The sequence below is a fragment of the Phascolarctos cinereus genome, unplaced genomic scaffold (assembly GCF_003287225.1).
Source record: "Phascolarctos cinereus isolate Bilbo 61053 unplaced genomic scaffold, phaCin_HiC Scaffold_687;HRSCAF=1323, whole genome shotgun sequence".
Lineage (NCBI taxonomy): Eukaryota > Metazoa > Chordata > Mammalia > Diprotodontia > Phascolarctidae > Phascolarctos > Phascolarctos cinereus.
The window spans coordinates 1-21,267 of record NW_027556054.1 but is presented as its reverse complement, the minus strand read 5'-3'; the positions used below and the strand labels follow the sequence as shown (position 1 = coordinate 21,267).

Here is a 21,267-nt window from a genome sequence, read left to right as displayed (position 1 = left end):
ATGTCCCACTAGGGTTTTCTTGGCAAAGATACTGGAGCGGTTTGCCATTTCCTTCTCCAGCTCATTTTAAGATGAGGAAACTGAGGCAAACAGGGTTAAGTGACTTGCCCAAGGTCACACAGTTAGTAAGTGTCTGAGGCCAGATTTGAACTCAAGAAGATGAGTCCTCCTGACTCCAGGCCCAGCATGGTGACACTAAGCCTCCTGTTATTCTTTTTTTTTTTAAAACAAAACAAAACAAAACAAAAACAAAAACAAGTTTTGGCCAGTTTATTAAAGAATAGTTTTGTACAGTTTACTTTTCACTGGTCTATTCTGGCATGCTTCTAATAACATTGAAATCAACTGGATCAATGATGGCCAGTGTACATAATCTGTAGTACTTCCCACATGCTGTACCCAATTCCATGTTATTGCCGCTGTAGTGATGTATGCCAGTTTTGACCAACATAGTGTAATATTCAATCTCAGATTTCCTCAAAGCTGGGAAGTTGTTAGCTAAGATGACCAATTTGGCTTTGTCTTGTCTGATCATTTTCAGGATCTGTTTGTAGCCTAGCACGTATTTGCCACTTTTCATGACCAGCTGGAGCCTTGACTTGATAGACTCTAGCGACTTTTTCATCTTCTTTGCGGCCACCATCTTCTTGCCTGCGTGCAGGAGGACCCTCAGCCAGAGACCTGCTGCTAAGATGTCCAGGAAGTGAGAAAGGGACTCCTGTTATTCTTAGATAAAGTATTCTTATTTGATAGGTGCTCTCTATAGCTATTAGTATGGTCAAAACTATGATTCAAATGCCTCCATTATCAGATAATCCCATGGCAAAAAGAAGGACAAATATATCTAAGGACTTTTCCCATTAATTACTTGACAGATTGAAATTTTATTCTGCTCTGCAAGTAGTTGAAGCAACAGATGTAATTAAAGATGCTTATTTGGTTATACAGTTACAATATGTTGTTGAAATTTTTGCTTGGGAAGATTTATTGCTTTATTCATTAATAGCAATATCAAATCAATAGAAGATTTTAACATGCTCAATGAAATTTATAATAAAAATGATACAACATAGGAAAATGTATTGGAGTCTCTACTGATGGAGCTGATCTGACATCAGAAGGAAATTCTGGTCTGTCAGCACACATTTAAAAGGAGTACTCAACTTGGACACATTGAATATCTTACAATCAAGAAATCTATATACAGATTTTCAAGTTCTTATGAAAGTAATCAACTGTGCTTTTAAAAGTTCATTTAAAGGAAGGCTCTTTGCAAAATTGTGTTGTTGTAGGAGAGCACTTCTATTATTATGAAACATACGGATTTTCTTCTGCCAAAGTTTTATGTATTTATTTATTTTTGAGATTGGATTTCTCTCTCTCTCTCTCTCTCTCTCTCTCTCTCTCTCTCTCTCTCTCTCTCTCTCTCTCTCTCTCTCTCTCTCTGTCTCAGTGCTTCAGGTCCTTCACTGGGCCAAATCTCAATACTGATTCGGGAAGTTTGACCTACTCAGTTTCTCCTACCAGGACAGGTCTACCTATCCTTAGGCAGCCCAGTGCCCCTCCACTACCAGGGTCTCACCACATTGGTGCCAGACTTAGTTCAGACACCAGATTTTGGTTTTAGCCCTACTTCAGCTCAGAATTCCAGAAAACAAATGATTCACCAGCCTCGGCCTCCACCTGCAGCGAAAATTATAGGCCTATTCCACCACACCTAGCCACCAAAGTACTACAAAAGTTATTTGAACTAAAAGAAGAAATTGTCACTTTTCTTAGGGAAAGTAAAGATGAAGCAAATTCATTTTGTAACAAAAAAATTCCACCTAAAATTCATGTATAGGTAGATATTTTCAAAAAAATGAGTACTGTAAATAAATCAATTCAAGGTCCTCAGATTCATACTGTGATCCAGAAAGACAAAGTTATCAGAATTATGAAAAAAGTTATGGAAAATAAATATACAAAATCATATTTTATGTTTGCCAATTAAAAAAAAAACCCTACCCTGTAAATGAAATAGAAGTAAAGACCTGTTCAATAATATGGGGACTATAATTGCCTAATCTGCAAGAAAAACCACTGAAGCAGAACTGTGAGCCAATGGCACTTTATTAAAGGATCCGTGGTCCCTTCTAATGAAGTGGGCAGATCTGCTTCATGAGATGGCCCCATCTTCCAGGGGCTTGTTTTTATAAGGCTTGATACCAGATTTGATACTTGAACATTCTAGAAGGGCTACACAAAATGCAAAATCCTATGGATTGATAGACCCTGCTTCAAGGGTCAAAAAATGATGCATCAGTATGTATGTGTGTTGGGGGGGGTCTCAGGTTGGGTGAAGCATGGGGCATCTCCACTGACTAAGTGGTCATAAGATGGTCATAAGATGTTCACCTGCTCATGTTGGACAAGAGAAAGTGGTCCGGAGGTACAAAAGTAAGTTGGAAGACTTTCCACATAATTGAGTCACCTCCGCCATGCTTGACTTGGTCACCACAACAAGGAAAAACAAGGGTGGACCTCTAGTTAGCTTCCTCTGATTAAACAAGCAAACTGAGAATCTGCAGTTCACAGCTCTGGGGCCTAATATACAGAACTTATAATGATTACCCTGTGGAATCATATCAAACTGATTAACACTGCTTGGAATAGAATAGGGATCCAAATGAATCATTTCTCACAGTACTATAGACTAGTCTATAGAAGCAATTTTAATTTTATTTCAAAGACCTATATATTTCTAAATATGAATAAGTAGCCCATTTGCCATAGACAAATAGTATAACATTGATCTTATTTGATTTGAACAAGAATAGTTAAGATTAGCTTTTGACAGTATATTTAACCTGTTTCTTTTTTTAGAAATATTATGACAACATGTGAATAAAAGAGTTTATTTTTAAAAAAAGCAATACAAATGTTGCTACTATTGGTAACATCTCTGTATAAAACATTTTCTCCTATAACTTATCAAGACAAAGCATCTCTCTCAACTTGTAGTTTTGAAGGAATTAGAAATATCATCAATGACATAATGTTTTGGGAGATTTTGAACTGGATAGGATATTTACACATCATATAAGTACCATTAGGATATTATCATTATGGTCATCTTATATGATAAAGGTGAAATTTATAAATGAATTTCTCAATAAACATATGCTATTTGCTATATGATTTTGTCTAATATTTATTTGTGTGCTGTTTTTAAAATATAATATACTTTAGTTCTTTTTAATTAAATTTTATTTTCAGGTCTTCATTCACTCCCTCTCACTACTCTCTCCCCCAACTGGGAAAACAAGAAAAACAAAACTTATATTACAAACATGTATAGTCAAGCAAAATAAATTCCTCAATTGGCCATATCCCTCCAACCCTCAGTCTATACTCTGAGCCTATCACCTATCCTGAGATGGGTAGCATATTTCATCTTGTGTCCTTTGGAATTATAGTTGGTCATTGCATTGATCAGAGTTTCTAAGTCCTACAGAATTGCTTGTCTTTATCATATTGCTCTTAGTGTAAAATTTCCCTCCTGGTTTTGCTCACCTCACTCTATATCAGTTTATAAAAGTCTTTCCTGGTTTCTCTGAAGTCACCCCCTTCCTCATTTCTTACAGCACAAGAATTTTCCATCACATCACATACAGTTCTATAACTTATTCAGCCATTCCCCATTTGATGGGCAACCCCTTTATTTGTAATTCTTTGCCACCTCAAAACAAAGAGCTGCTATAAATATTTTATATATACAGATTCTTTTAATGCTCAACTTCATTTGAAATGGTAAGAAAATTATTTGCAAAGATTGTTTCCCAAAAAGTGGGGGGGGGAGTGAACGGGAGGAGGATTGTCCATAAAGAATGGAAAACGCTGGCCTGAGGTTTATGTAGATATAGACCTGAGGATACAGAAGACTGCCTCCCTTAAACAAACAGTTGATTTCTAGAGGAAGAGAGAAGTCTCTTGGTAACTTTTACCGTTCTGATATTTCTTTGATTATCATAGTTAAAATCTTCACATCCAACTCAGAAGGCTTTACAGCCTATGCAAAGAAGAGATCCTACACTGATTTTAAAAAAAGGAGGTAGGGGGACACCTTGGATATAAGAAAAAACGACAGAAAGAAAAACAGTGGGAAAAGAAACAATGAGTGTTCATAAATTCTAGTCAAAAACATAAGCACCTAGACAGGGACTTGAACCCTGGACCCTCAGATTAAAAGTCTGATGCTCTACCGACTGAGCTACCCAGGCTCTTGGAAGGCTTTTGCCCCTCCCCCCCAAATAACAGATGAGACAAGCAAATACTATTCCAGTTTATAATGGTGAGCTAAATTTGACATAATGGTAGAATGTCCACATTGATGTTTTCAAAGAACACCCTTTTTAGGATTTTTAAGGATAAAAATGGAAGGACAGAAGTAGAAGAAAAATGGAAAAGAATCTAATGTCGGCAGAGTTGTGGGAAGGCAGGCATATTAGTGCATTGTTGATAAAGCTATGAATTGGTACTCACAGCTATTTTGGAAAGCCATTTGGAAATATGACCTACAGTTAATCAACTTTGACCCAGTGATACCTCCACTAGGTTTAAACCTGGAAGGGATTAAAGAAAAAGGACACATACATCGAAAAATATTTTTAGCAGCTCTATTGTGGTTGCAAAGATCTGGGAGGCAGGGTGGTGACTATCAACTGGGGGATGACTGAAGAAATTGTGGTGTAGCTATATTATGCAATACTATTGCAATATAAGAAGTGACAAAAAGGATGATTTCAGAGAAACCTGGGAAGATTAGTTTGAGTAAAAGGATCAGATCTAGGAGAACAATGTACACTCTAAGACCAGAGTAAAAATAAACAGCTTTGAAAGACTGAATAACTCTAGTCTAATCAATACAATGACCTACCATGATACTAGTGTACTGAGGATGAAGCACCTCCAGATGAGAGAGTGACGGACTAAATAAGTAGAGTGTGACATATTTTTGGACATAGACAATGTGAAAAATTTGTTTTCCTTGACTATGAATATTTGTTACAAGGGTTTTCCTTTCTTTTGGGGTGAGTCTGGAGGGAGAAGGAGGGAAAGAAAATACATCTTTGTTAATACAAAAAAGTAAAATTTGATTTAAATTTTTTAATAGAAGATGTTTGTACAAATCATTATAGGAAACTGTTTTCTGCATTAAGGACAGTAAAATCACCGCACTTGGACCCTGATTTCACGATCTCAGATTGCTGATAGAGTACGAAGAAGTTAGGCGTAATTTCCTAAGGGACAGAGATTCTTCAGATTTAATTAATACACCCATAGGTGTCACACGGTATATACTTAACCGAGGGAGACTTGGTAGCGTTGCGTACCAGGTGTGGGGAAATCATACCTGCGTCGTCTGGCTTTGTTCGCGTCCTATAATCGCTCGTTGATTCAGTCTGAAGTAACTCTAGGGATTTCCTAGTGTAATTGAGTTAAATCCACTACAACAAGGTTCCGCGTCCCCTTTTGTCTGTTGCCGCAACAAAGTGATGAGTTTACTGATCTCTTGGTCTTCTTGATGGTAATTAGATGGACAATTTTTCAAAGAATTTACGCGTTTTCCTGAAACAGTCTTGGGCCTCAGTGATAGACTAAAGCATTTCTACTTCATCTCCATTTGGAGGAGGAAAGAATAGTCAAGGGTCCCCAGTCCTTGGTATGATAGCGTTAAATATTCAGGTTCTGCGTGTCACTTTTCTTCCTTATTCCTAAAACCTTTCCTAAAATTTGGAACTAGCAAATTTGACTCTTTTAGGAACCAGAAAGAAAGAAAAATCTTTTTTAGGAATGAAAACTTTAAAAATCAAAACGAAACCAAATTAACAGTGTTAAGAAGCTGAAATAGCTCAGTTGGGAGAGCGTTAGACTGAAGATCTAAAGGTCCCTGGTTCGATCCCGGGTTTCAGCATATTTTAGAATTTAGATCACTGGCAGCTCAAGGCGGGTGCACTTTGCTCTTTATAGGGTTTGGTTTGTTGGAGTCACTTCCACAGCGCTAGCAGGTCTAAGGCTTCCTCCTATTTGCTACTAGACATGGGTAGAGGGTTGCAGGGAGCTGAGGTACTTTGGGGAAAGTTGCTTCATTTTCTATCCTGAGACTCGTAGCGTTTATATGGGAGAGATCCACCTTGCTAGTACTTCCTCGATAATGCCTTCTACCCTTGAGGAAGATGGGAAGCCTGACTCTAGGAAATATGGAAGTTGCAGAAGCTGAAGGGTCAGGAACGAAGGGAGGAATCATGCTCGAGCGCAGGATACAGACATATTCTCCTCCACCTTATCCTCTCAGATTATCTCTTGATCGAAAACCCGATCTCCACTTTGCCTGACTTCATGTAGTCACAGCCTCCTTATGCGGTGTACAGAGTTCGAGGGCCTATCCCGCCGTATGACTCCCCCTATTCCACAGGTCCCTGATGACTCCGCCCCATTTCTCAAATAGAGATTCTCCAGATCTGTTGACTTTTTTCTGGATCAGCATATTCATCCACTGCTTCACTTTAGGTCGATTAATTCAATCAGATGGCAACGCTGAGATGCACAGTCAGTAGAAACACTCCCACTCCAGCCCAGGGTGTACCTTCTCCCCGGTAATCCCTCGTCATATTATGGGGGAACTCCTTTCCCCCCCCCCATATAACTATAGAAAAGCTCTGTTCCCCTTCTGTCTGTCTGTCTCTCTCTCCCCTCCCTCCTTTCTCTGCCTCTACTCCCCCCACTTTCTTTTTCTCTCTTCTAATGTAACTAGCTCTTCATTAGCCATAAAGAAAATTAGATATGATGGGAACCACCGCATGACATTGTGAGATCCTTCACCTTCTGTTCCATTGCTAACTTGAACTAATCACTTCTCCTATAATCAATCTGTTAATATGGTCCCCCTGAGCCTTTGGTGGTTCCCTAAAGTATAGTACAGTGACTCTGCTCACTGGAAGGGAAATGCAATTCCTGATTCACTGACTGACTTCTAAAAGAGAGAGAGATAGGGCAAATTGAAGTGAGCCACAGATTTTGGATGGCATAGGGTAGACACACCACCACCACCAAAGACATGGGTAAAAGCTACTTCCCAAACATGTTCTTTAATTCAAAGCTCTTGCACCCCCCCCAAGACTGTTAAGAGTAGACACTTCTCTCCCCATTAAGCTAAGATTTCATCTTGTTCAGGAGTCACAGGAGTTTTAACTCAAGGGTCCTGAACCTATGGTCTGTGAACTTGTTTTGATAGATAGATAGATAGATAGATAGATAGATAGATAGATAGATAGATAGATAATTATATTGATATATACATATAGATGGATATATCTTAGACACCTCTATATATTTTGATAAATGTATTTCAAGATTAGTGGTTGCCTTCAAAATCTGATGTACTTTATGCAAATAAAAATATCATTCTGAGAAAGAGTCCATAAATTCACCAGGCTATGGAAAGGATCCATGACCTAGATCATGTGACTCATTATCTTGAGTATCCTATCTGTTGCCTGCAACCAGATAGTACACTGAATGGAAAGGTGGGAAATAAACTTGAGGTGTGGGCCAGGCAGAGTAGTAGGAACTGATTCAGTTTATTCATCCGAGGGTACAGGATATATAGAGAAAATCCATCCTAACTTCAAAGAGTCTTCCCTGTGAGACACTCCCCAAAACATCTGCTAAGGATGTAATAACATACATTTCCTCCTTATCAGAGTTCCTAGATAGGGTTGTAAATTCCAAGGCTTTTTCCTGGCACCTGTATAGAGGAGTGAATATGTAAATCCAAGGTTCAAAGAGTGAAGGAATATCTCAGGAGCCTCCTAGCAGGGAGAGATTTGGAGAGCCCTGCTTCTTAATTATTGAACCCTTTGGGTTAAAGCCTGGGCAAAGGTCAAACTCTGTCCTGGATCTTAAACCCATATCGGACTCTTAAGGCCGGCCCTCAACACCTATCACAGACAAATCTGTATGGTTTTACCAATTGATATTGTACTTGCTTGCTTTGATGAATATGTTTCCTTGCTTTCCTAGACTGTCTTTTGGGTAATAAGAATATGGTGGGCTTTTCTTGATTAACGGCTGGTGGGGGGTGAAGGGGGGAAGAATGTTGTAAAAGGAGACATCTTGGGCCTCCCCTTTGCTAGCCAAGATGCATCTTGTAAATACTAAAGGCCTCTTTCTTTTGACTTTTTATATTTTTGCTTCCCTGTTTTAGGTGAATAAGATTGAAGAAGTTAAGCTTACTTTGTAAGCTTTGAAAGGTGGGAGATTAAGCTGCCAGAAGCCTGGGAGTTAGAGTTTACATGAGGATTTTCCAGGATGCCAGATGGCATGAGTGGATCAAAGGATAACTAAGCGACCTGATTGACTCATCCCAACAGTATCAGAGATACAGAACCACCCATTATTCAACCAACCATGTTGCATTAGGAAGTGAATACATAGTTCAACTGGGAAGATAGGGTAGAAATAAATTGGTCATAGATCTCCTTTGTTGTGGTTGTTGTTCAATCATTTCAGTCATGTCAGACTCTTCTTGACCCCATTTGGGGTTTTCTTGGGAAAGATACTGGAGTGGTTTGCCATTTCCTCCTTCAACTCATTTTACAGATGAGGAACTGAGGCAAATTGGTTAAGTGACTTGCCAGGGTCACACAGCTAGTAAGTGTCTGAGGCCAGATTTGAACTCAGATCACCTACCTCATTATATGTACATATTTTATAATCATTCAGGACAGATTATTTCAGTTTTGTCTTTGCATCCTGAGAATCTAGCAAAATTCATGGAACATAATTGATGCTTAGTAAGTCCTTGCTGATTGATGGGGAGGAGTTTGGGAATCTGGTGCTATCACAGAATCTAATATTTTGGGCAGAAAAGGGAGATTTCTGGGCTACCTTTGAAGTCTTCAGGACTGCCTTCAATGTAATCTTAAGTTCAAGAGTTGGGAGAGCTGGCCTTCAAGAGAAGGGAAATATTCTGGAGCCTCTTGGAAAGAAAAGAAAATCATCCGTCATCATCCTCACCTATTTAGAGGATCATTAAGGAATTAAAGACATGACCTGAAATAACAGAAGATTTACACATTGCTCTCCCAAATTATAGTGGGTTATTGGAGAGTATAGTTCTGATTGGAAGGAGTGACCTCTGCAGAAGTTCCAAAGTCCATTTCCCTTCCTGGGATTGGAGATTGGGGACTCAAACCAGGAGATATTACTAAATCTTACTAAAACCATCCAGACCCTGAGGAGAGAAGTATTTCACTAGAAAGACAAGGTGTTGTCCCTAGCAGCCCCAAGTTGAGATCACTTCTGAGAGGAGTCCAATTAAATGGTCACTAGGATTCTAGTGGAAAAGTAGGACTCACTAACAGAGAATTGTTTTAAATGTACATAAATTTCTGTGAGTCCTTCTGCCTTTTCTACATTGTTTATGCAATTCATCAGCTCCTTTGCATCCTCTGAAACTTTTAAGGGTCCTGTATGCAAAGTATATTTATTACTTTGAATGCTTTTTTGAGAGATGAAATACCAATTACCCACATTTATGGAAACCTAGACAAGAACTACGCATAAACTATATTCATCGATTTCCCAGAGTAAACACTTGGTTGAGGGCATAAAGAATGATAAAAATAGTGAACTCGTGGGTAGATAAAGAGAATGGACCCCCCCGAGTATCATAGTGGACCCATCATACCTTGGGATGTAGCTACAAAATATCACATTCCAGAAGCAGTATCCCAACCCAAAAGATAAGAGTACAAAGACTGGGGCACAACCTGGCTGTCATTCTCCTTGTTTGAGAGGCAATCAAATTATAGGAGGCAGAGAAGACTTGTCTCCAAGATAGAACTGGAAAAGCACATAAGGAATTAAGGATCAAAGACAATCGATCCTTACCTTAATTTAGAAGCCCACCCCCTGAATGAGGTATTCATGGTATTTTGTTGAATTGAAGTAAACCAAGAATTCAAAGAGGTGAAACTTGCTTTTATTTCCAACTTGAAAAGTTTACTGCGTTTTTCACTGTTACAGACTTTGGAGGTGAGAGTGACTGATCATTATCACTTATCCTTTTGAAGGAGCAATACAACGCCTTACTATAGTGGTCGATAAAACCACCTCTTATCAATCCAGCAGAACCTCAAGCTCCGTGCTGGAATATTCCAGGCCCCAGATCACCAAGCAACCTCTTCTGCAACTTTGCACCATTAACCTACCCTGCTCTGGGCATAATCAGTTAGAGATAATGATTTCCAAGGCCACTCTATAATCGAAGCTGCCTTTCCCTCAAATTTTATTTCTTTTCCCCGGCTAGGAGGAAGCGGGAGGGATGAGGTTGGAGTATTTATATGCACAGAACAGTCCGTTCAAAGAAACTTGCCTCTAAATCTATCTTGCCCGGGAGGTGAAACTATAAAACCGGGAAGCCGGAGATTGGGGACTGATTCAGCATCCTAGCATCACTCCAGATAATTTCACGTAATTTTAAATGTTCTTTAGACCCTGGAGACGGGGGGTGGGGGTGTGGAGGGTGGCGGGACTCGGTTTCATCTGATTTTTATTCTTGCTTTCTTTAAAGGTGTTCTCCGATACTATCTCCTTTGGAAAGTCTTTAGGGATCCTGTGAGTCGCTAGCGCTGCTTCCCTCCTCAAATTATATTGGATTTACTTATTACGACCTCCACTCCCCCCACAACACCCTTCCTAGAACAAAACGTGCTCCTAGAGCTCTCGGTTCCTTACACCTAGCACGTAATGGTGCCTAAAACAATACTCGTTGAATTGAAAGGTTGGATTTCATCCCCTCACTTCTTATCCTGGTGCTAGCTCATTCTGGCCTTTAAACACCTTCCTGGACCCTGAGCGATGTCACCTGCCCAGTCCAGCTTACGAGGTTTGGGGGGCTGATGAAGATTCTCCTAATCCTAGTCATTCACCCTGGGAGCTTTCCCTACGCTCCTTCGATGCCCGCACCCCGCTTACACGGGTCCCACCAAACAGGCAGGCAGGAGGAGACTGCTATGCCTCTACCTGTGAGATTTCTGCTTGGCCAGGCTGGATTTCCTGCAGCGCTTCTCTCCAGGCTCTTCAGAGAGTTTCGGATCCTAAACTGCCCTAGGGCGTCCTAGTAAGACGTCAGGGCCAAGTGAGTGCGTGTTCATTCTGCCACTGGAGATCCCAGGATATTACGCATGTATAACGAGACAGAAGTCGCTCCCAAGCTGCATCCAGGCTCAGTTTCCAGACTGAACACTGCACGGTGTTGTGTCTTTGTTCCTCTCGTCCAGCCCCAAGTAGTCTCCTGGGCATTAGAAATGCATAAGTCCCTTCCAAGAGCCCCCGAAGCGGCAGGTCCTACTGGGGCTGGGGAAGAGGAGATCTTCGTTGTTAAAGAAGGCGTTCTGTGATCCTGTCTGTCTGGAGGTGTCTGCCCCTTCGCCCGGTGGGAATAATGTTGCGTTTACTATGACTGCGGTTCTCTAAGAACCTGTTGTTTGCGGGGTAAACTGCAAGTTCCTTGAGGGCAGGGCTTCTTGGATTTTCTGGTTTAAATGCCAACAGCCTAATTTATACCATAGACAATACATAGTCAATGCGTGTTGATTAATTGAATAGATAGATAATGGATGGAAGGAAGGAGATATCTGAAAAGACTTAAAATAAGAGAGATATCTTCTTCAAGAGAAATAGAAAAGAAGGGAGAAAACTTAAAAAAAAAAAGAGCAATGCATACAATAGAAAGCCCGGGAAACTCACTGTTATGTCTCCCTGGTGGTCTAGTGGCTAGGATTCGGCGCTTTCACCGCCGCGGCCCGGGTTCGATTCCCGGCCAGGGAACTTGTCGTGCTTTTAACCTAATTTCAAAAGACGCAGACTTACTGGGAATTGAGCCCGTCTTCTGCCACAGTTCTTACCTAACCTTTCATCACTGAATGGGTGTTGCCTCAGACAAACTGAGACCTGAGAAAGACAGCTTAAAAAGGGATCAGGGTCACTCACTGCATCCGGCGTCATCTCCAGTCTCCCTGACCTATATCTTCCAACTGGACTCTGATGACACTAAAGGAGTCACACAGCCCTCCCTCGCTTAAATCCAATTCATTTGCAACTCAAGACATCATTCACCTGAGGTTATTGGTCGTTTTACAGAAAGAAGGGCAAACAACAATGTAACGAAGACCCCACCTAAGACAAAATTTACTCCTTCACCCCAATTATGGATTTTAAAAACTGCACGTATTCTCGAGAACGCTTGGTTTACTAACTTATTTTGCTCAATTGCTTCTCATCCCCCTTTTAAAAAAAATAACTAATTTCTCACAGTAAATAACTCCCTAAATAAGGAACGGAGGAGGAATATATTGAAAAATGAATGTGATGTAGGAGGGAGGGGGGAAAGGGCAACATTAACATTTTCTTTCTTTTTTGGCGTGGGACGGGAGTAGTGACGTAGGAATTTCCCCTTCAGCTGGCTCTGGACTCCTTATTTTATTAGCGTCTGCCGCGCGCCTTCCGCCAAACACCATCCGAGTGTGAAAATTGCGACTGAGCGGTGGGAAGATACCAGGGGAAAGAACCAAGATGCCATAAAGGAAGACATACTAAACTCGTCTTGTCATTTATTTACAAAAAAAAAAAAGGTAAAAGGTAGCTACTTCACAAAACAGTTCGTGGCAAAACACAAAAAACAAACAAACAAACAAAAAACAGAGACGGCATTTATTGTCATCCGAGGTAAATGTCTTTAACAGATAAAGGAAAATGGAACAGAATGGTCTCTGTTGAAGAAGAGCATTTCAGAGAGGACTCAGACATTTCAGTCCACAGACAAACGTGTGAACGATTTTCGACCTGGACCTTTGCGGATGGATTTTGGGATGGATGCGAGGTTGTTTTTCCTACTGCACATTTATACGTGTTAGTGAAGATGGACAGAAGAATGGCGGAATTAGTTAGCGTCCTATTGAATGAGACTAGAAGAGGTAAGATCTGGAATCTGAACCAGATGCATTTTGTTTCATTCTATGGAAGCTAAGGTCTTAATTATATTTTCGAATATTCACAGATCCTCTTTCCTTCCGACTTTTCCCTCTTGCAAACTCCGGCAGTCTATCTTGCCCTGTGTTTTCCTCCCCATTCTGGTTACAGGCAGGTAATACTGGAAACAGATTTCATTATTTAATTTCTTTGTCCTTTAATGCAAGGATAGTGCTTAGGGGAGAGAAGTGGGAACGAAATTTTTTCCTACTTCTACTTCAAAATGCTGTGCCCTCTCTGAGGCTCGAACTCAGGACCTTCAGATTATGAGACTGACGCGCTGCCTACTGCGCTAAGAAGGCTTCGGGAAGGGATGTTACATTGTAAATTCTTGAGTAAGAAGTTTCCTTGCTCTCAATTAACAGAGTATTATTATAAATTGTTTTGTTTTTCATAATTTTATTTAACATAAAAATCTTTTTTTTTTCCCCTTCGGAGATTTTAGAAGGGAATTCTTAAGCCTTTCCTGGTCTGTCCATTTCTCGCCTTATTTCCTGGTTTCTTCAAACTGAAGAGACAATTCATATCAAGCGCCCACCTACCGGCCACAAAGCAGATGACGTTTCTTGACCACAGAGATCTCATGAGATCATTTTTATGGGACCTGAATGAAAGGAAATGTACACCACAATTTGGATCCAATTTTTCTGCTCAACCTTATCTTCCCAATAGAATGTAAGCTCCTTGAAGGCAGGGACTTTCTTTTTTGTTTTTCTATCTCCAATACTTAGGCAGTCAGCTAACAAACATTTATTAAGTGCTTACTATGAGCCAGACATCTTGCTAAGCTCTGGGGATACAGAAGGACAAAAGTACAGCCCCTGCCTTCAAGAAGCCCACATCCTAGTGGGGGAGAGAACGTGTGAAATAACTACATACGTACAAGATACATACAATGTAAATAACCTGTAGTCTCCAAAGGAAGACCCTGGGGAGGGGGCCGGCAGGGAAAGACAAAAAGACAGAAGATGGAATTTTAGGCAAATCTTGAAGGAGGAGAGGAAAGCCAGGTGGCAGAAGTGAGGAGGGAGAGCACATAAGACCTAGGAGACGGTCAATGAAAAGTGCGGAGTTGGGAAATGGAGAGAGAGTTAGAGGAAGAGCTAGGTCAGTGTCATAGGAAAATGGGGTACCTGGAAGGGAGTAAAGTGTCAGGCAACTGGAAAGGTAGAGAAGATTCAGGCTGTGAAGGGCTTGAAAAGACAACTAATGTTTGGTCCTGGAAGCAATAAGGAGCTACTGGAGTTCATTGAATAGGGGTGGGGAGGTGCTGACTGGTCACACTTATCTTTTAAGAAAACCAGTTTGACCCCTGAGTGGAGGATAGATTAGAGTAGGGAGAGACTTGAAGTGGAGAGATTAACCAAAAGGCTATTGAATAATCTGTGGGAGAGGTGAGTAGAGTCTGCATTAAAACAAACAAACAAATCTTTCTATTTTCTCTAAACGTTAGATAGATAGATAGATAGATAGATAGATAGATAGATAGATAGATAGATAGATAGATTTACTGACAGTAGTGTAATTGAAGAGGTTTCATTGTTTCTGAATAGCTATGGAGAGTAGGTTTGAATTTAGAGAACACATCTATCCATCTCCTTATCTCCTCCTTCCCCTCCTGCTCCTCCTTTTCCCCCTCCTCCTCCTCCTTCTGCCAATCTGATTAGTATGGAATGGAACCTGAGGGTTGCTTTAATTTGCATCTCTATAATTATTACTATATTGAGAGCATTTCTATATAGAGAGCATTTCTATATAGTTATTGTATGTTGGATTTCTTCCTTTGAAAACTGCCTATTCATATCCTTTGAACATTTATCCATTGAGGAATGGCTTTCATTCTTCTAAATTTGAATCAGTTCCTTATGTATCTTAGAAATGTGGATGGTCTTAGAAAAATGATCCTTCAAGGACATGCTGAAAGTTGTGACTATTGTTTCTCTTTGATAAAGCAAACTTAAAACCTCCAAATTAATATTACCTTTAGTTTCTTCTGTATTGATTTCTACTATGTTCATCCTACAATGTCATTGATTTTATGCTGTATTACTTTTATAATTGAGTCTGCATCTGCCTAAAGCCACCTTGCTATATACTTGAGTTGAGCCCAGGAAATCGGTTTTCCTCTGAGTTAGTTTAAAGGAATAATTAAAAGGAAAGTTATTATCTTTGTCCAAGGTAATCCCTGGGACATCTGCTTGTTGTCTTTACTTCTCAATAAATGAACCAGTGCCATGCCCTGAAAGATATGGCCTCTGTCTTTTCCTTTCCTTGTGCAATTAGGGAAGATTTTTATTGCTTCCAGAGGGAAGGCAAATCTAGTAGACCTGATCTCCTAGCAAAGATTACAAGATATGGGTGTAGGGGGGAGGATAAAGAAATCAAAGAGGATATCTAAGTTTTGAGCTTGGGTGACTGGGAAGATGGTGGTGCCCTCCACAGTAAAAAGGAAGTTAGGAAGAAGGGAGGATTCTAGAGAAAGGATAATGAATTCAGTTTTGTACATTTTGGGTTTAAGAGGTCTATGGAGCTGTGTGACCCTGGGCAAGTCATTTAACCCTGATTGCCTCACCAAAAAAAAGCAACAACGACCAAAAAAAAAGATGTCTATGGGACATTCAGTTTGGGATGTTTAATAAGTAGTTGGAGATGGGAGACTGGAGGTCAGGGGAGAGGTTAGGGATGGATAAGCAGATTAGAATATCACCAGCACAGGGATAATAATTGAATCTAGGGAGCTGATAAGATCATCAATTGAAATAGTATGTAGAGAGAAGAGATGTCCCAGGATACAGCCCTGTGGGACACCCATAGTTAGTGTATGGAGGAAGATCCAGCAAAGAATACTGAAGAGTGATCATATAGCTAGGAGGAGAATCAGGACAGGGTATTGTCCCAGAAACCTAGAGAGAAGAAGAAAAAAGTAGTTAATAGTGTCAAAGGCTTTCGAGATATACAGAAATATGAAGATTGAGAAAAAAGCCATTAAATTTGGCAGTTATGGAGGAAGTTCTAAGGAAACCAATTCCATGTATTCTCAGGGTTTTTCAGTGAAGCCTGAATCAGAAACGCCACATGTTCCTTAATAACAAATAAGGAAGTATTCTGGAAAGTACCATCATATATACATTCCATCAGAATACTGGTGTCTCAAGTGATTGTCACTGTCAGAAAAATCATGGAATGTTAGGAATATTCAATTATTTTCAACTCTTACAAACAAGGGAACTATGTAAGCTTGTGTCTATCTCAAAGTTTATGTGTCCTGCATGCAGTAGGAAATCAATGAAGACATCTTATATTTGAAGATGATAAAAACTATTAATATCACCTCTCCCTCTCTTCAGTTTGTCCTGCTCTGAACCATAAGAAAGAGTATTTTTCACAGTACCACTCTCCCTTTCTTGTGCCTGTCGTGTGTCCCTGGTTTGCCTCTCACTCCAATGTTTCCATAATCATGGATTTCTGTACCCCAGCTCAGGGCATTCATTAGTGATCAAAAGATATGATAAGGCAGTTTTTAAAAGAAGAAATCTAAGCTATCAATATTCATATAGAAATGTTCTAAATCATTAATAATTAGGTAAATATAAAGTGACTCTGAGGTTCCACCTCATAGCTATCAGACTCACAAACATGAAAAAAGAAGAAAATGACAAATATTGGAAGGGCTGTGAATTGATATAGCCATTATGGGAAGCAATTTGGAGCTATACCTAGAAAGTTAGCAAAAAGTATACATACCCCTTGACCCAGCTATACCACCACTAGGCCTATACCCCAAAGAAGACAAAGAAAGAGGAAAAGGATTTTGATAGCAGCACTTTTTCATAATAGCCCAGAAACTGAAACTAAGGTGTCTTCCTTTTGGGAAATGGTAAAGCAAAATTTAGTACAGGCATATAAGGGAATATTATTGTGCCATTAAATGGTGAAATGGACAATTTCAGAGGAAACTGGGAAGACCTTTATAACTGGAAGAAAACAAAGTGAGAACTAGAAGAATAATTTATACAATGATAACAATCTTTTAAACAACCTTGAAAGACTTTAGAACTCCAAAAAGCACAATAAATGGAGATGAAACATACTACTCACCTCCTGACAGAGAGATGATAAGCTAAATATGGCTAATGTAGGAATTTGTTACACTGAGTGTGTAGATATAGGTTGAGGCATCTTTTTTGGGGAAGGCAACTGGGCTTAAGTAACTTGCCCAGGGTCACAGAGCTAATAAGTGTCTGGGGCCAAATTTGAACTTAGATCCTCCTGACCCCAGGGCTAGTGCTCTATCTACTTGCCAACTAGCTGCCCTCATATGGTGGGATTTTAAAAAAAATTCTTCAGTGAGGGGTAATGGGAGGAACAGATTATTTTTTTTTAGAAAATTTATTAGTTAAGCATTTTTTAAAATCCCAACACTCCTCCCCTCCCAATATCTTGTGTCAGAGAGACATGTCTGAGGGTATGGAGCCTAACTACAGCAGAGTATAGCAATAATTTTTTCCCCCTTCAACACCATATTTCTCTGAATTACTTTTTTGCCATTGCTTAAGTTAACAGGATTTTGAACAGAAAACACTTAAGAAGGTGATAAAAGCAGCTGGTACAGAAAGACAAAATTTATTTCCCATTCTCTAGGTCTTCTATTGCCAAGCTAATATTTTGTGCCATGGCAACCAAGACAAAGTGCCCAGAAGGTGGTTCTTCTCAAATCTCTGATATCCAGTGGTCTAAACCACCTAAGCCAGGGGTGGGTGCCTCCACACCACATGTGGCACTCTAGGCAGTCTCCAGGCTGTCTAGGCTTAACTGCCCAAAGACTTCTTAGTGCAAGAGGCCAAATCAGTGAGTGCTTGCCCTGTTCCTGGAGACCTACAGTACGTATCGTGTGTATAACAGGACGGAAGCTGCTCCCAATCTGTCTCCAAGCTCGGTTTCCATGTCTAGTACTACTCATTGTTCTGTTTCTGTAGGTCCGTGGTCCACTGAAAGTACATTCCTGAGCTTTTGGAATGCTCAGATTTTTTCCAGGAGCCTCTGAAGCACCAGGTTCTACTGCAGTGAGGGAGGGTAGAGAAAGATCTTTGTGAAAGACAACATTCTGTGATCCCTCTGGCTGCAGGTATCTACTTCTTCCCTCTATGGGAACTGCTTTGTCCATTTTATGTCTATGGTTCTCTGTGAACATCTTGTTTCCCAGGCTGGGATATAAGTTTGCTGAGGGCAGGAACTGTTTGATTTTCCTTTTTGGATCTGGAGTGCCCAACTATAAAGTAGGCATTTAATCAACGCCTGTTGGTTGATTAGGTAGATAAATAGACAAATGGATGGGGAGATAGATGGAAATACCCAAAAGAATTTGAGACCAGAAAAATAGTTTGTTCCAACAGGAAACATTAAAAAAAAAAAAAGGACTGGCAATAAACTTTATAAGTAATAAGATACGATTATATGAAATAGTAAGGCCAGCACAAGTCTTCTTGGTGGTCTAATGGTTAGTATTTGGAGGTCGGGGCTCGATTGCCGGTTATGGAAGTTCCTTTTTTTTTATGGTCCTGCTTCTTTTACTTCTTATCTAACTTATTAGAAATTTCGTAAATATCAGTTAAATCGTTCTAACCAGTACCTAGGCTAAAACGGAATTTAACCCCATCCTGGATTATGGGGTTAGAATATTGCACCTATTGTAAAACATGGTTGGCACATTGGTTCGTTTTTCCTCAACTGCTTTTGTACCCTCTGGGGGGAAAACGGAAAGGAGGGGAAAGAGGGATATGTTGGAAAATGAATGCGATGTAACAAAAAAGGTAATAATTTCTTTATTTTCCTTTTCTTTTTCCATCCATCCTTCCTTTCTTCTCTCTCTTCCTTCCTTCCTTCTGAAATTCTCCCCTTCGCTGTCCAAAAAACGTCTTTCTCATTCCTATTGGTTTCCGTCTGGAATCTTCTGTCCGCACCTCTGAAATGAGAAAGCAGTGATGGAAAGATGGAAGATACTAGGGGAAAGAAATAAGATGACAAGAACAATTACTAAAGCAGGCGGGCTAACCTCATCCACACACACACACACACACACACACACACACACACACGCACAAAAGCAATAGTTCACTGCATAAAATAGGTCCCATTTGCTGGTGTTGAATGGAAGTTTAAAAGATAAAGGAAATGGGCCAGACTAGAGGCCCTATTCAATACCATAAGTCAAGTAAAAGTATCCAAGGAAGGCTCATAAATGCGTCAACGGTTTTGACTTAGAGGTTCTTCGGGATTGTGCATCTACAGCAATTGCAGCTCGAGCACAAAATGAAGTCAACGCCCAGTGAAATCTGAGGAGACAGGGAGGGGATGCCAGTCAAAACTGAAGTGTCCTACTAGAGTGTGTATTCACTAGACTAGACTAGACTAGACTACACTAGAGAGTGTATTCACTAGACTAAAGGCAGAGGGCAAAGGCAGAGAAAAATGATGGGTATTCCAGCTCCTGAACAGGAATCCCACATCCCACTAAACAGATATTTAATAAATTGCTGATTGTCATTTCTACTTCCCCAACATCTCTCCCCTCTGTCCTTTCTCTTTATTCACTCGACCTGTCTTTCAGGACCTTGTTACTTCTTACCTGGACCATTACAATAGCCTCCAAATTCATCTCTCCTCTCAATTCTCTCCCCGATTCCACCCTTAGGCCATACCAGAACACCTGCTGAACTGATTTCCCCAAAGTGCGCTAAATCACTCCACTTTTGAATAAAGCCAATAAACCCCAAGCTGAATTCCCTTCTAAGAGAACTTTGCAAATCCAGACAAGGAGGTTGCACTGAATTGAAAGGACTTTAGGGCTGTGTGGGATGCCACTCAAATTAAAAAACACACAGAGGTATCCAAGGAGAAACAGAAAGTTAATTTATTATTATTATTATTTCAAACCTCGAGATTTCGGTGTCCCTCCACCAGAATACTCTGATGAAAGGAGACAAAGTACGGGAGCAAAGGACCTGATTAAATAGCCCTAATGGGCAAATTCCTCTCCCACCAACTGGCCAATATTTGGCTCACATTCTCAACGTCCATAGAAACTGAAAACAAAACAATGAACACAATATGCATATCTATATTTCTTAGTTTGCTGAAGTAATACCAAAGAAGCAATTAAAGATGCGCAGTCAAGCTAGACACTGTACTATATAGCCAGGTCACCACGACCAAAATATAGCAACAGGTGTATCAACAGGTGGGAGGGGGGCTTCTTCAGGAGTTTCAGGCTTGGCAAACTTTAACTACTTAACAATGGCATAAGGTGGGGGGGGTGGTACTTGGGGTTGAATTCCTGTAAATCAGGTGATTTCTGGTAAACCGAAACTTAGGCCTGTCAGGCTGCTATGCCTGCCTTGAGTCTAATACAATTTCTATTTATTCTTCTAAGAAGTTTTTGCGGGACCCCTCATCCCACTCAGCCTTATCCCAAACCTTAATTACACTGGGGAGTCTTCACTGGGATATCCCATTCAGGACCTTAGTGCAAAAGCAGAATTCACTAAGTGAGAATTGTGTAAAATGATTATGAGTCTTTATGCATTTTCTTCATTGTTTACCTGGTCTTCAGTACCTTTGTAACATCTGCAATTTCTGAGGGGGGAAATGGAGGCTATCTTGTAAGCAATGTGTATTTATTACTCTGAGTGCTTGAGAGAGGCTGGGGTACCTGTTGTGCACATTTCTGGAAACCTATATATAAACTTATATTCAGAGATTTCCCAAGGTAAACACTGGCTGCAAATATGAAAAAGGTTAAAAAAAACATGGTGATCTCTTGAGTAGTCCCAGAGATTAGGTAGGCCTTGTGAGTGTGTTAGATTGGACCCATCAGACTGTGGTGTGAGGTTCAAAATATCACGTTCCCAGAAGAAATGCCGCAACCCAAAGTAAAAAAGGCTTGGATATTTCCTGGCTGTCCTTCCTTTTCTTGGGGGAAAATCTCGAATTACATGAGGCAGAGAAGACTTGCCTTCAGGAAGAAACTGGGAAAGGACACAAGGGATTGAGGAGTTAAGGCAATTACCCCTTACCTTAATTAAGAACTTAATCTGGGTGTATTCCTGATGTTTTGCTGAATAAAAGTATACCAAGAAATCGTAATTGCTTGCCTATCGTTTATTGCTGGGCTTGAAAAGAGCGCTGTATTTT

General features: G+C 40.2%; 4 non-coding genes and 1 pseudogene across 4 annotated transcripts; 2 read left to right on the top strand and 3 right to left on the bottom strand.

The window, feature by feature from the left end:
• Window positions 1-310: 310 nt before the first annotated feature.
• Window positions 311-643, bottom strand: LOC110204602 (large ribosomal subunit protein eL30 pseudogene; annotated as a pseudogene).
• A 3,546-nt stretch (window positions 644-4,189) lies between these two features.
• On the bottom strand, window positions 4,190-4,262 carry TRNAK-UUU (transfer RNA lysine (anticodon UUU)). Its single transcript has one exon. It is a non-coding gene; the product is annotated as a tRNA-Lys (tRNA).
• A 1,621-nt stretch (window positions 4,263-5,883) lies between these two features.
• Window positions 5,884-5,956, top strand: TRNAF-GAA (transfer RNA phenylalanine (anticodon GAA)). Its single transcript has one exon. It is a non-coding gene; the product is annotated as a tRNA-Phe (tRNA).
• A 5,849-nt stretch (window positions 5,957-11,805) lies between these two features.
• Window positions 11,806-11,877, top strand: TRNAE-UUC (transfer RNA glutamic acid (anticodon UUC)). The gene has a single exon. It is a non-coding gene; the product is annotated as a tRNA-Glu (tRNA).
• A 1,429-nt stretch (window positions 11,878-13,306) lies between these two features.
• TRNAM-CAU (transfer RNA methionine (anticodon CAU)) lies at window positions 13,307-13,379 on the bottom strand. The gene has a single exon. It is a non-coding gene; the product is annotated as a tRNA-Met (tRNA).
• Window positions 13,380-21,267: the final 7,888 nt, after the last annotated feature.